Raw genomic sequence first — 18,264 nt, forward strand, 5'->3', positions numbered from 1 at the left:
CAATATAAAGATATTGATCGGAAAGGTCTCACCCACTATTTTGTGGCATGCTTCACCATCAGCCAGTTCGACTCGTCTTGTTAGGATAATGCCAACCTGGTGATTTCAGCCTTACATGAGAGGGAGATCATAAGACTGCTGTTCTAGTCAACAACGGGGTCCAGTTATTCTGAAAACAACCTAAGTGTAAACCCACAGATATCCTTTCTTGTGTGGTATACTTAGCTGGTTTCTCAAATTTGGGTATGCTGTAGAGAGCTTGTCTGGATTATCAAATTACAGTCTAATTGCCAACATGTTTCGGCCACAAACGGATCCTTAAACGGACATTCTGTAGTAGGGGATCTCTGTGTATATAAGTACAAAAACGGAGAAGGGGGGTCCTAGGGGATGTTTACCGACCATGCATTGCTATCACCCCTAACAACTATATTTACCAACAACAGAAATAGCAATGGGTTTGCAGGAAAAGCTCGACGATCAGGAAGGGCGCTCCAGACGGAACAACGTCCGCATCCTAGGCCTGCCGGAGTCGGAGGGTAAGGCTGCGATGGACTTATATGTTGAAGAGCTGATCAAGACACAGCTAAAACCTAAAGGCCTATCCCACTTCTTTTCTGTTGAGAGGGCGCACCGAGTCCCTGGTGGTACAGCCAAACCGGGTGCCACCCCACGGCCAGTGCTGGCCAGACTCTTCAATTTTAGGGACAGAGACGCAATCCTGCAAGCGGCACGGAACTCCCCGCCAGTGAAAATTCAAAACTCAACGCTGGCCTTCTTTCCAGACTACACGGCGGAGGTAGCCAGACGCAGAAAATCTTTCATGGATGTTAAAAAAAACACTGCGGGACAGAGGCCTGCCATACTCCATGCTTTTCCCCGCCAAATTGCGCATAGTAGCCGAGGGAAAGGCATGGTTCTTCGATACACCGGAGGTGGCTCGGGAGTGGCTTGATGGATGGAGGCAGGTGGGACAACCACAACGCCAACACAGAGATCGACAACACCATCGCAACGAAGGACAGTCGCCACAGTCATGAGGTGCACCTGCGAACGAAGGGGGTGCGACGGCACTGGACTCGGATCTTGAAAGAGACCCACTTGACTCTGGACAACCAGTCAGGAGCTAACCAGAATGTTCTGCATTGGGAGCAACATGTTTGTGAACACTTGGGACCTTGATACTGCTGGAGCCGAGTAGGGCGGGCACCGGCCGGTGCCTGTAGGGGTATCACCAACCCCACGAGCAAGTAAGATGGACGGGGATGGGTTTAAGCACTCTGCCAAGTTGGGGTTGCGGGCGGGTTCTCGTCCGTGGTGCAGGGGAGCAGGGAGGGGGGAAGTTGTAATGTTTTAATTGATAATGTTCTTAGTCATCGCCGCTTCTATACGAATCATGGTCCCACTGCAAGCCGTACACTCCTGGTTCTCTGTCACAGATCTTCCCACAGGCGCTATGCTCCGCCTTCACGCTTTGGTCACACTAGTCATACCTCCACATGGCTCGACGACATAGCGACGCACCCGCTGTAGGAGACGCGCACCTAACAGCGGTATCCCCTTTAAAATTGCTCACCTGGAATGTCAGGGGACTGGGGGACAAAATTAAGAGGGGGTTGGTTCTCCAAACTATCAAACGTCACGGGCCAGACTTGGTGATGTTGCAAGAGACGCACCTGGCTGGGTCCACCTGCAAAGCTCTTGACAGGCGCGGATATACCATGATAGCGCATGCAGAGTTCACCACGGGGTCCAGGGGCACTGGGATACTTCTCAAGAAAAACTCCTCCTTTATGGTTAATAGCCACAAAACAGATGACCAGGGCAGATTTGCGGCGCTGCATGGCCAATGGGAGGGGAAATCCCTCACAGTGGTGTCAGTATACATTCCCCCAGCACTACACTCCACGGCACTGCCTGCACTGGGTCAATTTCTCATAGACCTCCCAGAGGGTGACATGATCATTGGCGGGGACTTTAACGCCATACCAGACCCGCTACTAGACACCTTTCCCTTGCGAGACCGGCAGCGAGGAGCCGCCGTGCTTCCTGGTTTCCTGTCCGCTTTGGGCCTGACGGATGTTTGGCGCCACATGAACCCGACGACTAAACAATACACGCACTATTCATCTGCACATAACAGTCTTTCGCGCATTGACTATCTTTTCTTCTTGGGGGTGGGGCTGGGCTCCGTGGACAAACTGGAGATCCTACCTAGGGGTATATCTGACCACTCCCCCGTGTCCCTCCACATCACATCCAAGTAGCGCAAACGAGCCAGGCTATACCCAATATACCCCAACTACTTACAGGTCCCGGGTGTCCGGAAGAAGCTTAAACTGGCCTCCTCGCACTACTTTACAGAGAATACAGGAACGGTCTCCTCACCGTCTATACTTTGGGAGGCATACAAAGCAGTCTTACGCGGCGCAGCGATAGCGACTATCACAGGGCACAAACGCGACTCCAGAAAAGAGCTCGCTCAATTGGAACTGGCTCTCCACAACGCAAATGTCGCCCACATGTCAAATCCCACCCCTGACACCGCGCATGCGCTCCATCTCAAACAGCAACAACACTTGGCACACCTCACAACAGTGACTAAGGGACACCTGGCGAGCACTGCCAGCAGGATATACGATGTAGGGGACAAAGCCGGAAAAATGCTGGCGTGGTTAGACAGACGGGGTGGTAGCGACAGAGGCATTCAGAGGCTGTACAATCGGGAGGGCCAGCTGCTGACGCACCCTGAACGAATCGTACATACCTTAGCACAACATTTTCAGGAAATCTACACACCGACTAGGGCGGTCACAGAGCAGGAAGCGTTAGCCTCACTTGATCACATCACGGTCCCCACACTTTCCCAAGAAGCGCAACTGGAATTGGACAATGACCTGACCGAAACTGAAATCCAGTTAGCAATACAGTCTTTGCAATCTGGCAAAGCACTTGGTCCGAATGGGATACCCATAGAGTGGTATAAAATGGCAGCCCCCCTATTGAGCAAACCCTTACTGGATATGTATAAAGAAAGTCTGGTTAAGGCCGCACTCCCTCTGGATCAGCGCACGGCCACCATAGTGGCTATCCCCAAACCTGACAAACCGCCGACACTGTGCTCCTCATACCGACCTATCTCCCTGCTCAATGTTGAAGCAAAGATACTTGCGAAGCTCCTGGCTAGCCGCCTGACGGCGCACTTGCACTCCCTGATACATCCAGACCAATCAGGCTTCATGCCGCATAGGAGCACAGCACTGAATTTGCGGAGGGTGCATGGAGTCCTGGCGAGAGCACATCTCCTCTCCGAACAGGCAGTCATCCTATCCCTAGACGCCAAAATGGCGTTTGATCTTGTGGAGTGGGAGTACTTGTTTGCAGTCCTGGCCCGTATGGGCTTCGGGCCGAAATACATAGCATGGGTCCGGTTGCTGTACAAGTCGCCAATGGCACAGGTAGTCGCGAATGGTCACATCTCACAGCCCCTTCCATTGGGTCGCGGGACGAGACAAGGGTGCCCGCTGTCGCCCCTGCTTTTTGCGCTGGTGCTTGAGCCGCTGGCCATCCTGCTTAGGGCAACACCACTGTTTCGGGGACTCACGTGGAAGGATGGGTGGGAAGACAAAGTGTCACTGTATGCAGATGACATGCTGATCTATATGACCGACCCCAACGAAGGTATCCCTGCATTACTGGCCATGTGCGACGAGCATGGGAAGGCATCTGGCTACACCCTTAACTGGTCCAAATCTATCGTCTACATACTCAAGGGCCCGGAACCGACACTGCGGGATGACTGCCCCCTACAATTGGCAACAGGCTCATTTAAATACCTGGGCATTATTATCACCGCCAATGCGACAGACTTTTATGACGCAAATCTGATGCCGCCTCTAACGCGTCTCCGTGCAGACGTTAAGTACTGGGCCACCCTGCCATTAACCCTCCTTGGAAGAGCAGCCCTATACAAAATGATGGCTCTCCCTAGATTCCTTTACGTGTTGGAGAATACCCCCTATGTGGTTGCCCCACGCTACTTCCGACAGGTCGCTGCACTTGTGTCTGCACTCCTATGGAACAATGGCCCAGCTCGTATAGCTCACGATAAACTAGTTAAAAGCTGGTACGAGGGAGGTATTGCGCTACCTAACCTTCAATTGTATTACTGGGCCTCCCAGCTTAAGATAATAAATCAGTGGATGCACGCCCCGCGGGGGGACCCCGCATACCAAGCGGACTGGTCGCAGTTGGGAACAGATGGCATGCTCGCAGTACTATACAATCGCACGAGGGCCCGTAAACTGATAGGTCCGACACTGCACACGGTGTCCCTGTGGCATGCAGCGCAGTCCCGACTAGGGTGGCAGGGGAAAATTACGAAAATGACGCCGTTGTGGGACACGAAATCGCTAGGGAATTTAAGAGCCAGTAAGGGATTCACGCAATGGGACCAAATAGGAATTTCGGTTGTAGGTGACCTTTGGGATAAGGACGCAATGATCACATTCTCACAATTGCGACAACAGTATGACATGGGGCCCACTGAAACCTACAGGTATGTGCAAATCCGACACGCCCTACTGCACGCAATCCCCCCCGGCACAGTACTCCCGGAATCCTCTCCACTGGAGGACAGGCTGCTGACTGACTTCATGGAACAGAAGGCAACCTCCCTTACATACAAAAAACTAGTTAATAACCTGCCGGACCCCACACAGAAACTCCGAGAGCGATGGGCCGGGGAGCTCGGGGACATGGACGACACGGAATGGAACGGAACGAGGCGTTGGCCTCGCCGAGGGAGGTGGGCATCTCAGCTCGGTTTAGGCTGGTACAGCTCAAGATCCTACACCGCACCTACTATACCAGGACACTTTTGCACAGGATACAGAAAACGCCACACCCTTTCTGTCTCAGGGGCTGCGGGGAGGAAGGGTCCCTGCTTCACACACTATGGGATTGTCCGTTGCTTCAAGAGGTATGGAAACAAATTATGCAAACAATCTCCCAGGCCCTTGAAATATCACTCCTGTCTGCTAAACATTTGGGATCCCACTGATTTGAACAAGTATGAACAGTTATGGGCTACATTAGCTATGACAGTGGCAAAAAGGGACATAGCACAAAAATGGGGTGCTCCGGAATTGCCGACAGTGTCGGGCTGGGTCAGAAATATGGATCTCCTCATGGTGAAGGAACGGGCAGTTTATATGTTGCGGGCCTGTCCGCGTAAATGGAATAAAGTGTGGACACCTTGGAATAAATATAGGGGGGAACCGTGTGACCCATTGCCGGAGGATGAAGAACTAGAATCAGACGAAGAGGATGATTAGAGGGGCAAAATGATGTGAGGATATCTGAGTTATGTGGGGGTGGGGGGAGCACTGGCTTTATACTATGCACCGATGTACGAGCCTTATGCAGTGGAGGACATCATTTTATGACAGAGCACAATTATATGCAGTGGTGATGACGTTTGTTATGGTTTTTTGTAAAAAAAATGAAAAAGAAAAACATTCTCCTTCCATACGCAGAAGTTAATGAAAACTAACTGTAGTGTACGACAAGTGAACAAAATACGAACTGGAACAAACTCCGGAAAGTTGATCTATATGCTTTGATAAGGAATTCTGTGTACCTCTTTCATTCTGTGCATTGTGAACATTAACATTGTACGCCATTCTATCCTGTCACGTGATCACCAACATAACCGTAATGAAACAATATGTACCAGTTACGAGAAATGACAATGTTGAAAATAACCTGTACGCCAATTTGTCAATAAAGTTTTTCAAAAAAAAAAGAAATAGCAATGGGTTGAAACGGAAAAACTGACTGTGTGTCTATAGGGTACAGCCGCGAAATCAAAGCTAGAGTATTTCGTGGTGAGAAAAATGTTCCCATCAGATTACCGACCTGTACCACCCTGCATCATTTGGAAAGTGGTTTTACCCACGGTAGATTTGGCAGGTTGTAGCCTAATCTAATGAGTATGTCCCAGAGTGAGTATGGTGTATTAAGGCATCAAGTGGTAATCTGACTAGCAGTGCTAAACGTGGTAAAATAATAAGTGCATAGTGTGAAAACCTCTTAAAATTGGGTAGTGAAAATGGTGAATGAAGCAATTTTAATAGATACCTATTCACTCCCAAAGTTAAAAACAGTGCATAGTAGTATAAACAGATGACTACTAAGGTAGATGTTGGGTCGACATGTTTCTGCAGTGAGATCGGAGCCTAGCGGTCTCCTACTGCTTCTTCAGGACCGTGACTTATGCTACTGCTAAATATCAAGTGAAACAGTTAAAAATGATATTAAGGAGATGTACTATATCACCTTGAGTTCGCCTGTTGTTGTGGTTCAATTGGCATCAAAAGGCAGCAGACAAACACAAGGAAAGACACACAGAAAGAAAAAACATACACATATCAATTAATAGTGTATCGTATTTGTCAATAGAATGCCCACTCGACATGCTGGTCATTTCGGGCAGGGTTCACTAAGTTCTATTTGAGTAACTCAGATGATGTAGTATCAATTTATTTAAAGTCTCACTCACCTAATTTATAGGGAATGGTCGCCCCACCTCACCTGGCCACAGCGCAGGTAAAACGGAGCACCACTCTGATAGAGAGAAGAGAAGGTATTAAAGGAAGGACTTATGAGCTGCAACACCTAGATCAGACGAACTGCTCCTGTAACGAGCAATGATGTTCGTATATCTAATTTGCACATTCTTTGCATAAACTAATGCGTTACATAGGTCGTAGCGCCGTAATTTAACAAAACAACAGAGAGCTGTTGATATTTCGTTTCGGTTTTCATAATTGGCGCCGCCTTTATATGTTACAGTGGACTAAGTTGTTTGGAGATCGTGTTTATAACGCCACTGAGACACGCTATTTTTTATTAGCATCAAAACAAGCAAGTTGGATTTCAATAAGCACGCTGAGGTTGCGAGAGCCGTAGTGCGGGTATACGAGTCTAAAAGTCTAAATGCTCGTGTGCCGGTCGGCGCTTACCTGTCCGTCGGTACCCCAGACGTCCTTCTGGGCTGTCTGTGGGGAGGTACCGGACAGGTCAAGCGGCCGCCATTATATCGAGCCTCAGACTCTCCCTTGCGTACTCGGCGTCTCACGTGACCTCGTACGTGACGTCGAGGAAACATGGGAGCTGTAGTTTGTTCCTCGGGGGGCTCGATTGGAATGAGTTGTTTTGCCGCTACTTTTCCGGCGCCATGAGTGAGTGTGCTATCGCCATTAGAGTTGTGGTTAGTACTCAACGGGACTAGCCCTCAAAATTTAGTTTACCCTGGCTAACAGCGCGGACCATATTTAGAAAAATGTTTTTACGTAATTTGGAAGTGCATCTTGGATGCAGTAACGCATACCGTGAATTCAGTCAATAATTGACAAGACGGAAAATGTGCTAAGTAGTATAAGTACACATGTAAGCGGGTTCGGTGCAACCTCTAATGGTTTTAGCTGCACTCAAAGGACAGAATTAGAATTTCGTGACTTATTAAGTGCATCAGTTAGGGATGTACTTTCGTATAGGTCATTCAGGCAGTAATATGATAGTTATTATCTGCAGCAAAATACAGACAGAGGCATACTTATTTGTCAAAAGTGCTCAATATTCAACAGATCAGAGAGTTCGTGAATGATGTTTAGTCCCGTTTTTAAAGCACTAAGCAGGCCCATTTTGCTTTTACAGGGAGCCCGCCTAGGCTAAAGGCTGTTCATGACTGATAATGTATCATGCGAATGCAAGAATTATAATGACATCCAAGGGATATCCTCATTCAGTCCAATCTTATCTGTCCGTAATCTGTAGACCCATTTCTGTTCACGTTTGAATAAAAAGGCACTGACATCAGTGATGTGTGACGAAATTAGATGCTGTTCAAGTACAGTCCAGCGTAAATCAGTTGGCAGGTGTTGTGCTTGTATAAAGGGGTTAGTAAGTCTGGTCGCCTTTCTTGAGCATCGTATCGAGCTTTTGTGCTCAGAAATGCGTAGTTTAATTTTTCGGGTCGCCATTCCCACATATTTTTTATTGCAAGGACATGTGATCAAGTATATGAGGTTCATGCTGTTGCAATTGGTGAACCTGCGTTGCTGCCATGGTCGAACTGTCCCGATATCGATGGTCACAGTCTTAGATGTTTGTGGGCAAGCAGCGCAGTTCCCACAAGGATGATGACCTGTCACAGCAGGCATGTCCCATAGGGTTCCTACAGCTCTTGGGATCTCAAATTTTGGTCTCGTGTGGACCAGACGGTCCCTCAGGTTTTGTCCTCTTTTGAACGCAAATAGTGGGAAAGGCAGAGTGTCATTGCCCGTGTTCAAAATGCCCCAGTGCTTTTATACAATTTTTTGGATCTGGTTGGACTGTATACTGAACGTATTTACACAAGTCAATCAATCTTGTTTCGGTTTTTACCACGTTTAGCACTGCTAGTCAGATTACCACTTGATGCCTTAATACACCATACTCACTCTGGGACATGCTCATTAGATTAGGCTACAACCTGCCAAATCTACCGTGGGTAAAACCACTTTCCAAATGATGCAGGGTGGTACAGGTCGGTAATCTGATTAGAACATTTTTCTCACCACGAAATACTCTAGCTTTGATTTCGCGGCTGTACCCTATAGACACACAGTCAGTTTTTCCGTTTCGACCCATTGCTATTTCTGTTGTTATAGATCTCTGTGTATAGTCATAATCTAGTGAATAGCCCCGCCCATGCGCGTGGACCCCGGAGCAATCAAAAATAATCTCTTAAGGTGTCGAAAAAATGCAGAACTGCACAGACACTTGAGAGAGAATTAAAGATAGATAATGCAGCCTATAAAACCAGGCTACACTGTCCAGTACTTCAACTAGAAATTCCACCAAAAACCCACAAACAGCAAAGTCTGTCCAGATTTCCCTTGCCTCAGCAGCAATACCCCTCTGGAATGATAGAGAGGAAGACCTGGACAGACAATCCCCATAGGCTGCCATTATGTGGCTCAGAACAGGATACTGTGCCTTTAAGAGAACTTTCCAGAACTTCACAGTATCCCAGAATGCACTGCAGGTCCCTTTGCCCAGCCATTGTCTCCAGGTTCTTCTAGAGGAGTCTGTGTTTCCCCGTTCTTTGTCTCCAGTTTCTTCCAGAGGAACCTGTTCTTCCCTGGCCTTTGTCTCCAGGTTCTTCTGAAGGAGTCTGTGTTTCTCTGGCCTTTGTCTCCAGTTTCTTCTGAAGGGGTCTGTGCTGTCCCGGCCTTTGTCTTCAGGTTCCTCTGAAGGAGCCTGTGTTTCTCCGGCCTTTGTCTCCAGGTTTTTCTGAAGGAGTCTGTGCTGTCCCGGCCTTTGTCTCCAGGTTTTTCTGAAGGAGTCTGTGCTGTCCCGGCCTTTGTCTCCAGTTTCCTCTGAAGGAGTCTGTGTTTCTCCGGCCTTTGTCTCCTGGTTCTTCTGAAGGGGTCTGTGCTGTCCCGGCCTTTGTCTCCAGTTTCTTCTGAAGGAGTCTGTGTTTCTCCGGCCTTTGTCTCCAGGTTCTTCTGAAGGGGTCTGTGCTGTCCCGGCCTTTGTCTTCAGGTTCTTCTGAAGGGGTCTGTGCTGTCCCGGCCTTTGTCTCCTGGTTCTTCTGCAGGGGTCTGTGCTGTCCCGGCCTTTGTCTCCAGGTTCTTCTGAAGGAGTCTGTGTTTCTCCGGCCTTTGTCTCCAGGTTCTTCTGAAGGGGTCTGTGCTGTCCCGGCCTTTGTCTCCAGGTTCTTCTGAAGGAGTCTGTGTTTCTCCGGCCTTTGTCTCCAGGTTCTTCTGAAGGGGTCTGTGCTGTCCCGGCCCTTGTCTCCAGGTTCTTCTGAAGGAGTCTGTGTTTCTCCGGCCTTTATCTCCTGGTTCGTCTGAAGGGGTCTGTGCTGTCCCGGCCTTTGTCTTCAGGTTCTTCTGAAGAAGTCTGTGTTTCCCCGGCCTTTGTCTCCAGGTTCTTCTGAAGGAGTCTGTGTTTCTCCGGCCTTTGTCTCCAGGTTCTTCTGAAGGGGTCTGTGCTGTCCCGGCCTTTGTCTCCAGGTTCTTCTGAAGGAGTCTGTGTTTCTCCGGCCTTTGTCTCCAGTTTCTTCTGAAGGGGTATGTGCTGTCCCGGCCTTTGTCTCCAGGTTCTTCTGAAGGAGTCTGTATTTCTCCGGCCTTTGTCTCCAGGTTCTTCTGAAGGGGTCTGTGCTGTCCCGGCCTTTGTCTTCAGGTTCCTCTGAAGGAGCCTGTGTTTCTCCGGCCTTTGTCTCCAGGTTTTTCTGAAGGAGTCTGTGCTGTCCCGGCCTTTGTCTCCAGGTTCTTCTGAAGGAGTCTGTGTTTCTCCGGCCTTTGTCTCCAGGTTCTTCTGAAGGGGTCTGTGCTGTCCCGGCCTTTGCCTCCAGGTTCTTCTGAAGGAGTCTGTATTTCTCCGGCCTCTGTCTCCAGGTTCTTCTGAAGGGGTCTGTGCTGTCCCGGCCTTTGTCTCCAGGTTCTTCTGAAGGAGTCTGTGTTTCCCCGGCCTTTGTCTCCAGTTTCTTCTGAAGGAGTCTGTGTTTCTCCGGCCTTTGTCTCCAGGTTCTTCTGAAGGAGTCTGTATTTCTCCGGCCTTTGTCTCCAGGTTCTTCTGAAGGGGTCTGTGCTGTCCCGGCCTTTGTCTCCAGTTTCTTCTGAAGGAGTCTGTGTTTCCCCGGCCTTTGTCTCCAGGTTCTTCTGAAGGGGTCTGTGCTGTCCCGGCCTTTGTCTCCAGGTTCTTCTGAAGGAGTCTGTGTTTCCCCGGCCTTTGTCTCCAGTTTCTTCTGAAGGAGTCTGTGTTTCTCCGGCCTTTGTCTCCAGGTTCTTCTGAAGGAGTCTGTGTTTCTCCGGCCTTTGTCTCCTGGTTCTTCTGAAGGGGTCTGTGCTGTCCCGGCCTTTGTCTTCAGGTTCCTCTGAAGGAGCCTGTGTTTCTCCGGCCTTTGTCTCCAGGTTTTTCTGAAGGAGTCTGTGCTGTCCCGGCCTTTGTCTCCAGTTTCTTCTGAAGGAGCCTGTGCTGTCCGGCCTTTGTCTCCAGGTTCTTCTTAAGGGGTCTGTGTTTCCCTGGCCTTTATCTTCAAGTTCCTCTGAAGGAGTCTGTGTTTTCCCGGCCTTTGTCTCTGGGTTCTTCTGGAGGAGCCTCAATGCAGTCACTAGGACTGATGCCCATTGTCGGAAGGTGGAATCTGACTGCATGGTTACCCCCACTTTTTGCCTGGTGTTTTGCTGGTTTTCGACTTAGTTTGACTGGGATCCTGCTAATCAGGACCCCAGTCTATCTGCTTTCTCCCTAAATTGATTGCATGTACTTTAAGTACACTCCAGATTGGATTGTGGGGTACCCTTATAAGCCTCTAGTATATGGTATACTATGTACCCAGGGCATAGGTACGCCAGAGGCCTCTCAGGGGCTGCAGCATGTATTATGCCACCCCTGGGAGACCATTAAAACTGACACCACAAGTCTGCTACTGCAGCCTGTGTAAGGTGGTGCTTAAACCCCTTACTTAGATATAGGTTCACTATATCTATCCATATCCCTGCACATATAGACCTATCAGTCACCCCTATGGCAGGCCTTATAAACCCTGAAGGCAGGGTGCTGGGTTTTATGTGAGAGGGTGCTCCTGCATGAGCAGAGCCCCTCTGCAGCATTCGGGAACCTCTATTCCGGGGTTGTTTGTGATGCAGCCAACCATATACTCTTAAGTGCATTATAACCTTGCGGTAAATGCTAACTTTAACCCCTTGGCCGCGGTGATAATTCTGCCGCAGCGCTAGGGGGGAGAGGGGGCCCGCGTAGCGCCACCATGCTCGTGACGGAACCACTCCGTCACGAGCCGTGGTGGGGCTGTGCTTGTGACGGAATGGTTCCGTCACAGCCCCACCCGCTCAATGGAACGCTCAGAGCAGGCACGGCGGCCGGGCCGTGACGGAACCATTCCGTCACCAGCACAGCTCCACTGTGGCTCGTGACAGAATGGTTCCTTCACGAGCACGCAAGGGGTTAAAACGGCTGCATGGAAACATGTTGTGTTTGGTGTCAAACACCTTGAAATCATATCTCCACGCCAGTAACTCATGTGGGACGTATTATTCCACCCACCAACAGGGAGAAATATGACAAGACTGGTACACCCGGTACCAGCTTTCTTGCCCTGGCGTCACAAGATGGATGCTGCCAGCCACAGACACGAGTCTGCCCTCCTGCTGCTTGACGAAACTCCAGCAAGGGAAGGCTTGACAATAGGTTTCCTTTCACAGGGAGGTGTGACCTCCTCCCAGACAGGCTTTAGTGTATTGGGGCTGGGTGGGTGCACTCTGTGAGTGCTTTTATGTCTGCACTGGGGGCACAATTGGTGTCCCTGTGCATTGTCCAGCTTAAACCGGTTACAGGAGCCATTTGCGAAACTGGACAAAGGACATGGGTGTAGCTACCCCTCTGTCCTGACCCTCCCATACGTGGGTCCCCAGAGTTTGTCCCACCCCTTCCTTGGGTATAAAGTAGGAACCCCTGACTACAGGACTTTAGATTTTAATTGGACTAAACTCTGCTACAGAAACCAAGTACTTCGACGATCTGCACAACGCTGGATGACTGAAGAATCTCCCTTGGAGTACAGGAGTTACTTCCCTGCTAAGCAGGCACCACAACGCATCTGACTGGTTTGAAGCTCCTGAGGACTCCGAAGTTTTCTGCAACACAGGAGGTGGGTTCCCGAGATCTCTGAGGTTGATCTGCGCCCGCAGCAATTCTGAGGCCCACATCCCTCGTGGGGACAGTGCAACCCGAACCTCTGTGCACCGTGTACAGTTGAATGAAATGAAATTAAATGAAAATGGGTTTTGTGGAGCGCAGATAGTTGCCCGGAGGCGTCCAAGCGCTGTGACTAAGAGGTGTTCCTACAGTTGGGCGGATAACACAAGAGGATGGGGAGGGCCTATTTATTGAACAAAAAGGTTTTCAGTTGTTTCCTGAAGGAGGTTAGGTCGGAATTGGACCTTAAGTGTGGTGGGAGCGTGTTCCACAACCTGGCCACGTTTAGGGTGAAAGAACGGCCCCCCGCTCTGGTCCGTTGGACCCTGGGCACGATAGCAAGAAATGCATTGGCTGAACGCAGGTGTCTGCTAGGGAGGTACGGGGTGATTAAAGGGAGAATAATTGCTGGACCTGTTTCCCAGAATGACTGATGGGCAATACAGAGGGCCTTAAAGCTAATCCTGTCCCTAACAGGGAGCCAGTGCAGTGTTTTCAGTCCAGGTCTAGCAGAAAGCCTACGGGCAAGTGGCATGCAGCTATATATAAACACAACATTGGGGAGGGCCTAAGGGATATTTAAAGACCTAGCATAGGTTGTGTCCCCCGTATACCAGAATCAGATCAACCTAGAAAACCTATGGGTCTAACTTCTGAATCATGTATCAGGAAAGGAGCTATGGTCTCAGATTAGTAAGAGTACCAGCTCAAGGCGTCATCCAGAAGATGGTTGCCCCTGTGTTAGCAAAATAAACACCTGTGTTGGATTCCCATCAATATCATGTATGATCAATATTCTCACTATACTACTGCAGTTTAACAAATATCTGCATAGGGGCCCCTATGCAGATATTTGTTAAACTGCAATAGTATAGTTGTGTGCTGTTCCTTGTTTTTAATTAGGAAGAGGTCTTGGTAGAATAAAGTTGGAATGAGATTCTCTATCCTATTTTAACTTTTCACACACTTTCCCTTTTTTTGCACTGCACCTACCCGTCTGATCAGATTCTTATGATTGTTCCTTGTGTTGGCATGTGTAAACCATGTGTCCACAGATGGTACCACCTTGTCTCAATGATCTAGAGACACTGTACCTAGGACGGAGGACCACATGAGAATATTGATCATACATGATATTGATGGGAATCCAGCACGGGTGTTTATTTTGCTAACACAGGGGCAACCATCTTCTGGATGACGCCTTGAGCTGGTACTCTTACTAATCTGAGACCATAGCTCCTTTCCTGATACATGATTCAGAAGTTAGACCCATAGGTTTTCTAAGTGGCATGCAGCAGCATATGCTTTTTGGCGATCCCTGAGGCTTGCTTTGGGCTACTTGTAGTCCTGACCCCGAGCAGTGTTCCCACCGGAGATTACCGGCCTACACTCCACAAGTGTTCCGTGGGCTGGTATTTTGTGATTCCTCTCAAGGTTCCTTCACGATCCCTTATCTGTTGGCCTGTGGGTCCCTGAGAAGGTAATTTTAACTTTCCGTGGGCTTTCCTGGTTGCTCCAGACGTGCCCTGACTCTCCATCACTTGGAGAGTCCCCAGGACCTTGCTGGTCCTCATCAAAGTTGATTTCCTGTGACCGCGTGGGTTGCAGTTGCCAAGGCTTTGTAGTGTTCCATCCGGACACCGACCCCCGCCCCCCTCCCCCCTCCTCCCCAGCACTCGACATCCTTCGTGGGACAGCTCACCTCCGACTTTGGTCGTCCTCAATGTCTCCTGGTCCCCGTGGCTGCAGAGTCAAGCATCGCGTCAACTCACCTGAAGTAACCAACATCGGTGGGCATTTGTCTACCGAGCCCCTGGTCATCCTGAAGTGACCCAGACTCTGTCCCCTTTGTTATCAGGTTCTTCTCATCTCCGATCCAGGCTTGGATCACACCGGGCACTTTTCATCTTCCCGGTACCAGCACTTTTCAGCATCACGCTATTGAAAACGAAGAAGATTCCCGACATTACTTGACACCTATGCACCCGGCCTCCCTGGGTTAGGTGAAACGAGTACTCCGGTGCTCACATGGGTGCTGGCCTTAGAACCTTCTATCTTTGAAAGGGTTTACTCAAAGTCCTCTCTGAAGTGTCCTTAATCTTTCAAATTCCAATCGCGACTTTCCCATAGAGTTGTTCGGAGCTCTCGCCTGTGTTCTCACACTGCACGCGGCCTCTATGGCTGCCCTGTCACTACTTTGGGTGGTTCCTAGGGGGTCCCAGCGATTCTATGTGCTCTAGGCACTGTGTCTAGTCAAGTCGTGGTTGTTATACCACTTGCTATTTACTGTCGTTCTAGTGATTTAATATTGTGTATCTTGTGCTCTAATCTCATAAAGAAGTTAGTAAAAAGTGTTTAGTAATAAATACATATATTTTATATATTACTTGTGTGGGTCTCCTTTCATTTAGTCATTCAGGAGGTGATACTCTGGTAAAACAAGCTGCTTTACACTCCTTCAAGACTTAGCCTGAAGGCTGCTCTCCACAGCTACCGCTAGGATAGCTTTCGATAAAGGTTGTCTTTAACCTAATCATCAATAAGGGTTGGTTGGACTGGTGCAAGGTGCCCACTTTAATTAGTGGACAGCATATACCAGGCCAACTTCTCACATCCATTCTACACCCATCTTCCAATGAATGGAAATTACAAGGTATATTACATATACCTTAAAGTCAGATAAAACATAGGATAAAAGCTGATTTAAACTATCTAGTGCCATGATGCTATACAAGTGCTATAAAACGAACCTACTATTTGATAGTTGTTTTCCCGCATGGCGGTTGTAGATGATTGCGAAACTCTGGACACCAAATCTCAGTATATCTTGTAAATTGAAGGAAGTGCATCAGTCCCCAGCACGTGGTGTCTGAAAAACTGTTCATTCTTTTTTTAATTTACCTATCGGAGAGCGGAACGAATATGCTTGATATCGCCCAGCGTGCTTTACCAATCAGCCTGCTCTACCAGGCCTAAACCTTTTTACCTTTTTGTTTCCTTATCAGCCCAACTAAAAATAAGTATTTGCTTAGAGTGGCCGCTGTGTAACTAGATGCATCACCCTTTGCCACCCGTAAGGCCTCAATCTACCTTGTAATGGCTAAATGGTTACAGAGTGGGCGGACCCTTTTATTTCTTGTCTTTTTGTATGGAGGCGAGAAAAGCAAGACATGGCTCATACTTGCTTTTGCTGTCAAGGAGCAGATTGTGCAGAGGTCATTGGGTTAGTGTTTCTGCCAGCATTCCACGTGGATGTAGGGGACCCTATCTCAAGTGTGCCATAATGGACCTTTAAATGTAAGGTTTTTGCCAGTTGCTGTTGGGGAATATCTAAGAATGCCTCGTATGAGGAAGTGTCTTTAGGAAGGAGAGAGTGATGTGTCTGTCTCCCTTGGGTGGAGGAATGGAAGAGATCAGCTTGGCTTTAGACCCAATGCAAGCTTTCAGTTGTGTCTTTGAGGCATAAGTCATCGATGGAGAGTCACTGTGGACAGCCAATGCCGGAGAGAGCTCACGCTCAGAGTATCTCTTTCAGGAAACGCTGGAGGCTCAGAAATTAAGTTTTAAGAGATCTTGAAGCGACTTGACAGTATACGATCAATTGAATTCTCAAGAGTAGTTAGGTTAGCCGACAGTACTGCCGAATAAACAAGTTGAAAGAGTAGGTTCCTTTGAGGATCAAGTTGCTTGTCGCAAATTTATGTTATGGACAATGACAAGATCAGGCGATGGAGGATTTGTCTTGAAACGTTTAATAGGATGGAGCTAAAGGAGTGGCACACATCTATCTGGCTACTGCTCCCGGCCTCCTCAAGTAACTGATGGAGCCTGGAACACTCATCAAGAGTCGCCCCAAGGAACCCATGAGGATCCTGATATTAAAGAAACCGCGAAAGAAGGCACAGCATAAACTTGTACATTCCCCCACACGCTTCCAGTGTATAAATCAATTCAGAATTCATTGACCACGAGCTTCCAGTTAACCGTAATCACTGTATGTATAATTGGGATAGGGTTTAGTGTTTATTACAATTTGGGATTAGACAACTGTTGCTGATAATTTGTGCCTTGTCTGATCTAGTAGAGATTGTAGTGTCTCTATAGAAATCGTCTTGCAGCCTCCCGGGATGTAAGCTCAACATCTGAATCTGTGTCTGTGATTCGTTTACCTCGTACGTTAGTGTTAGTGGAGGAGTGTGGCTCAATGGTCAGAGCGTCAGACCCTGATGCAGAGTTCTGGCCAGGGACCAGGGTTCGATTCCCGCCTCGGCGGGGTCTCGGGCTCAATTTCCTCGGACCTGTTAATTCCCGCCTCAGTGCCTATTCTAATCACGGGCCCCACGCTGCAACTCTGGACAATAGCTTGCTTTATCTCCACAAAGGCCCCAACAGCGCTAAGGATGCCTGGCTTCACCCTGGGGGTGCCCAGGAGTGGACACTAAACAGGGAAAGCCAGGAGGGGTTCCACAGCGGTATGAGTATCAGCGCCAGGAAGCCGAATAGGCGACACCGCAAGGTGACCGTCTGGTGACAGTGCGCTCTATAAGTACCATGACAATGGCTGCAGCTTTCAAGAATCATTAGTTCTCCTTAAGTAGTACTCCAGCTGATTGCCACCGGCCCACCCGTCACCTCTAGATCCTGGGAGGTTGGACTACCCGCTCTGTGTGGCTCAGGGTACTAACTCAGAGGCCTGCTGTAGGAAGGTAGGATCCTTCTGGCATGGTTACCCCCACTTTTTGCCTGGTGTCAGTGTGTTTTTGACTAGTCTGACTGGGATCCTGCTAATCATGACCCCAGTCACAATGTTTTCTCCCTGAATTTGACCATGGTTAGTACTTCTATACATCCACAATTAGCTACTGGTATACCTGTGTAAGCCCCATAGTTACTAAGGTACCCAGGTCTTAGGTACACCAGGCATCTCCCATGGCTGCCGCATGTATTGTGCCACCCATGAGAGACCACTCAAACTGTGACTACAGGCCTACCATTGCAGCCTGTGAGAGTTGGTGCCTGCACCTCTTATGACAGATATAAGTTTCCTTATATCCGAGGTCACTGCACTTAAAACCTATAAGTCACCCCTATGGTAGGCTTTCACTCCTGAAGGCAGTGTGTTGGTTATAAGTGTGAGGGTGCTCTGCATGAGCAGACACCACTACAAACCCCAGAGTCGATTCTCCAAGCTTTGTAAGTGCAGTCAGACATTTTTATACACATAGTAGACATCAGTCATTATGTGATGCCTAACTATATAGTGCCTGCACTTAACCCAGTCATGTATGGTATCACACATGTTTGAAATCATACCCCAACATCGATTCCAGTGTTGGAAGTATGATCCTATGTACTGGGGGCTGCCTTAGGATACCCCCCTGTACTATCGGTAACAGCCTTTCAGGGTCTGACAGCAAGCTAGTGCTGCTGCCGACCACCGACACGATTCTGCCCCCCTGCTGCTGAACCAAGCTCGAGCAGGGGAAGGTAGAA

General features: G+C 48.8%; 1 protein-coding gene across 1 annotated transcript in view; it reads left to right on the plus strand.

Moving 5' to 3' along the window:
* The window catches only part of LOC147706698 (phosphofurin acidic cluster sorting protein 2-like), an 825,692-nt gene that overhangs the window by 700,230 nt on the left and 107,198 nt on the right, over positions 1-18,264 (plus strand). The gene's annotated exons all lie outside the window — the stretch shown is intronic.

This window comes from Lissotriton vulgaris, chromosome 6, assembly GCF_964263255.1.
Source record: "Lissotriton vulgaris chromosome 6, aLisVul1.2, whole genome shotgun sequence".
Taxonomy (NCBI): Eukaryota; Metazoa; Chordata; class Amphibia; order Caudata; family Salamandridae; genus Lissotriton; species Lissotriton vulgaris.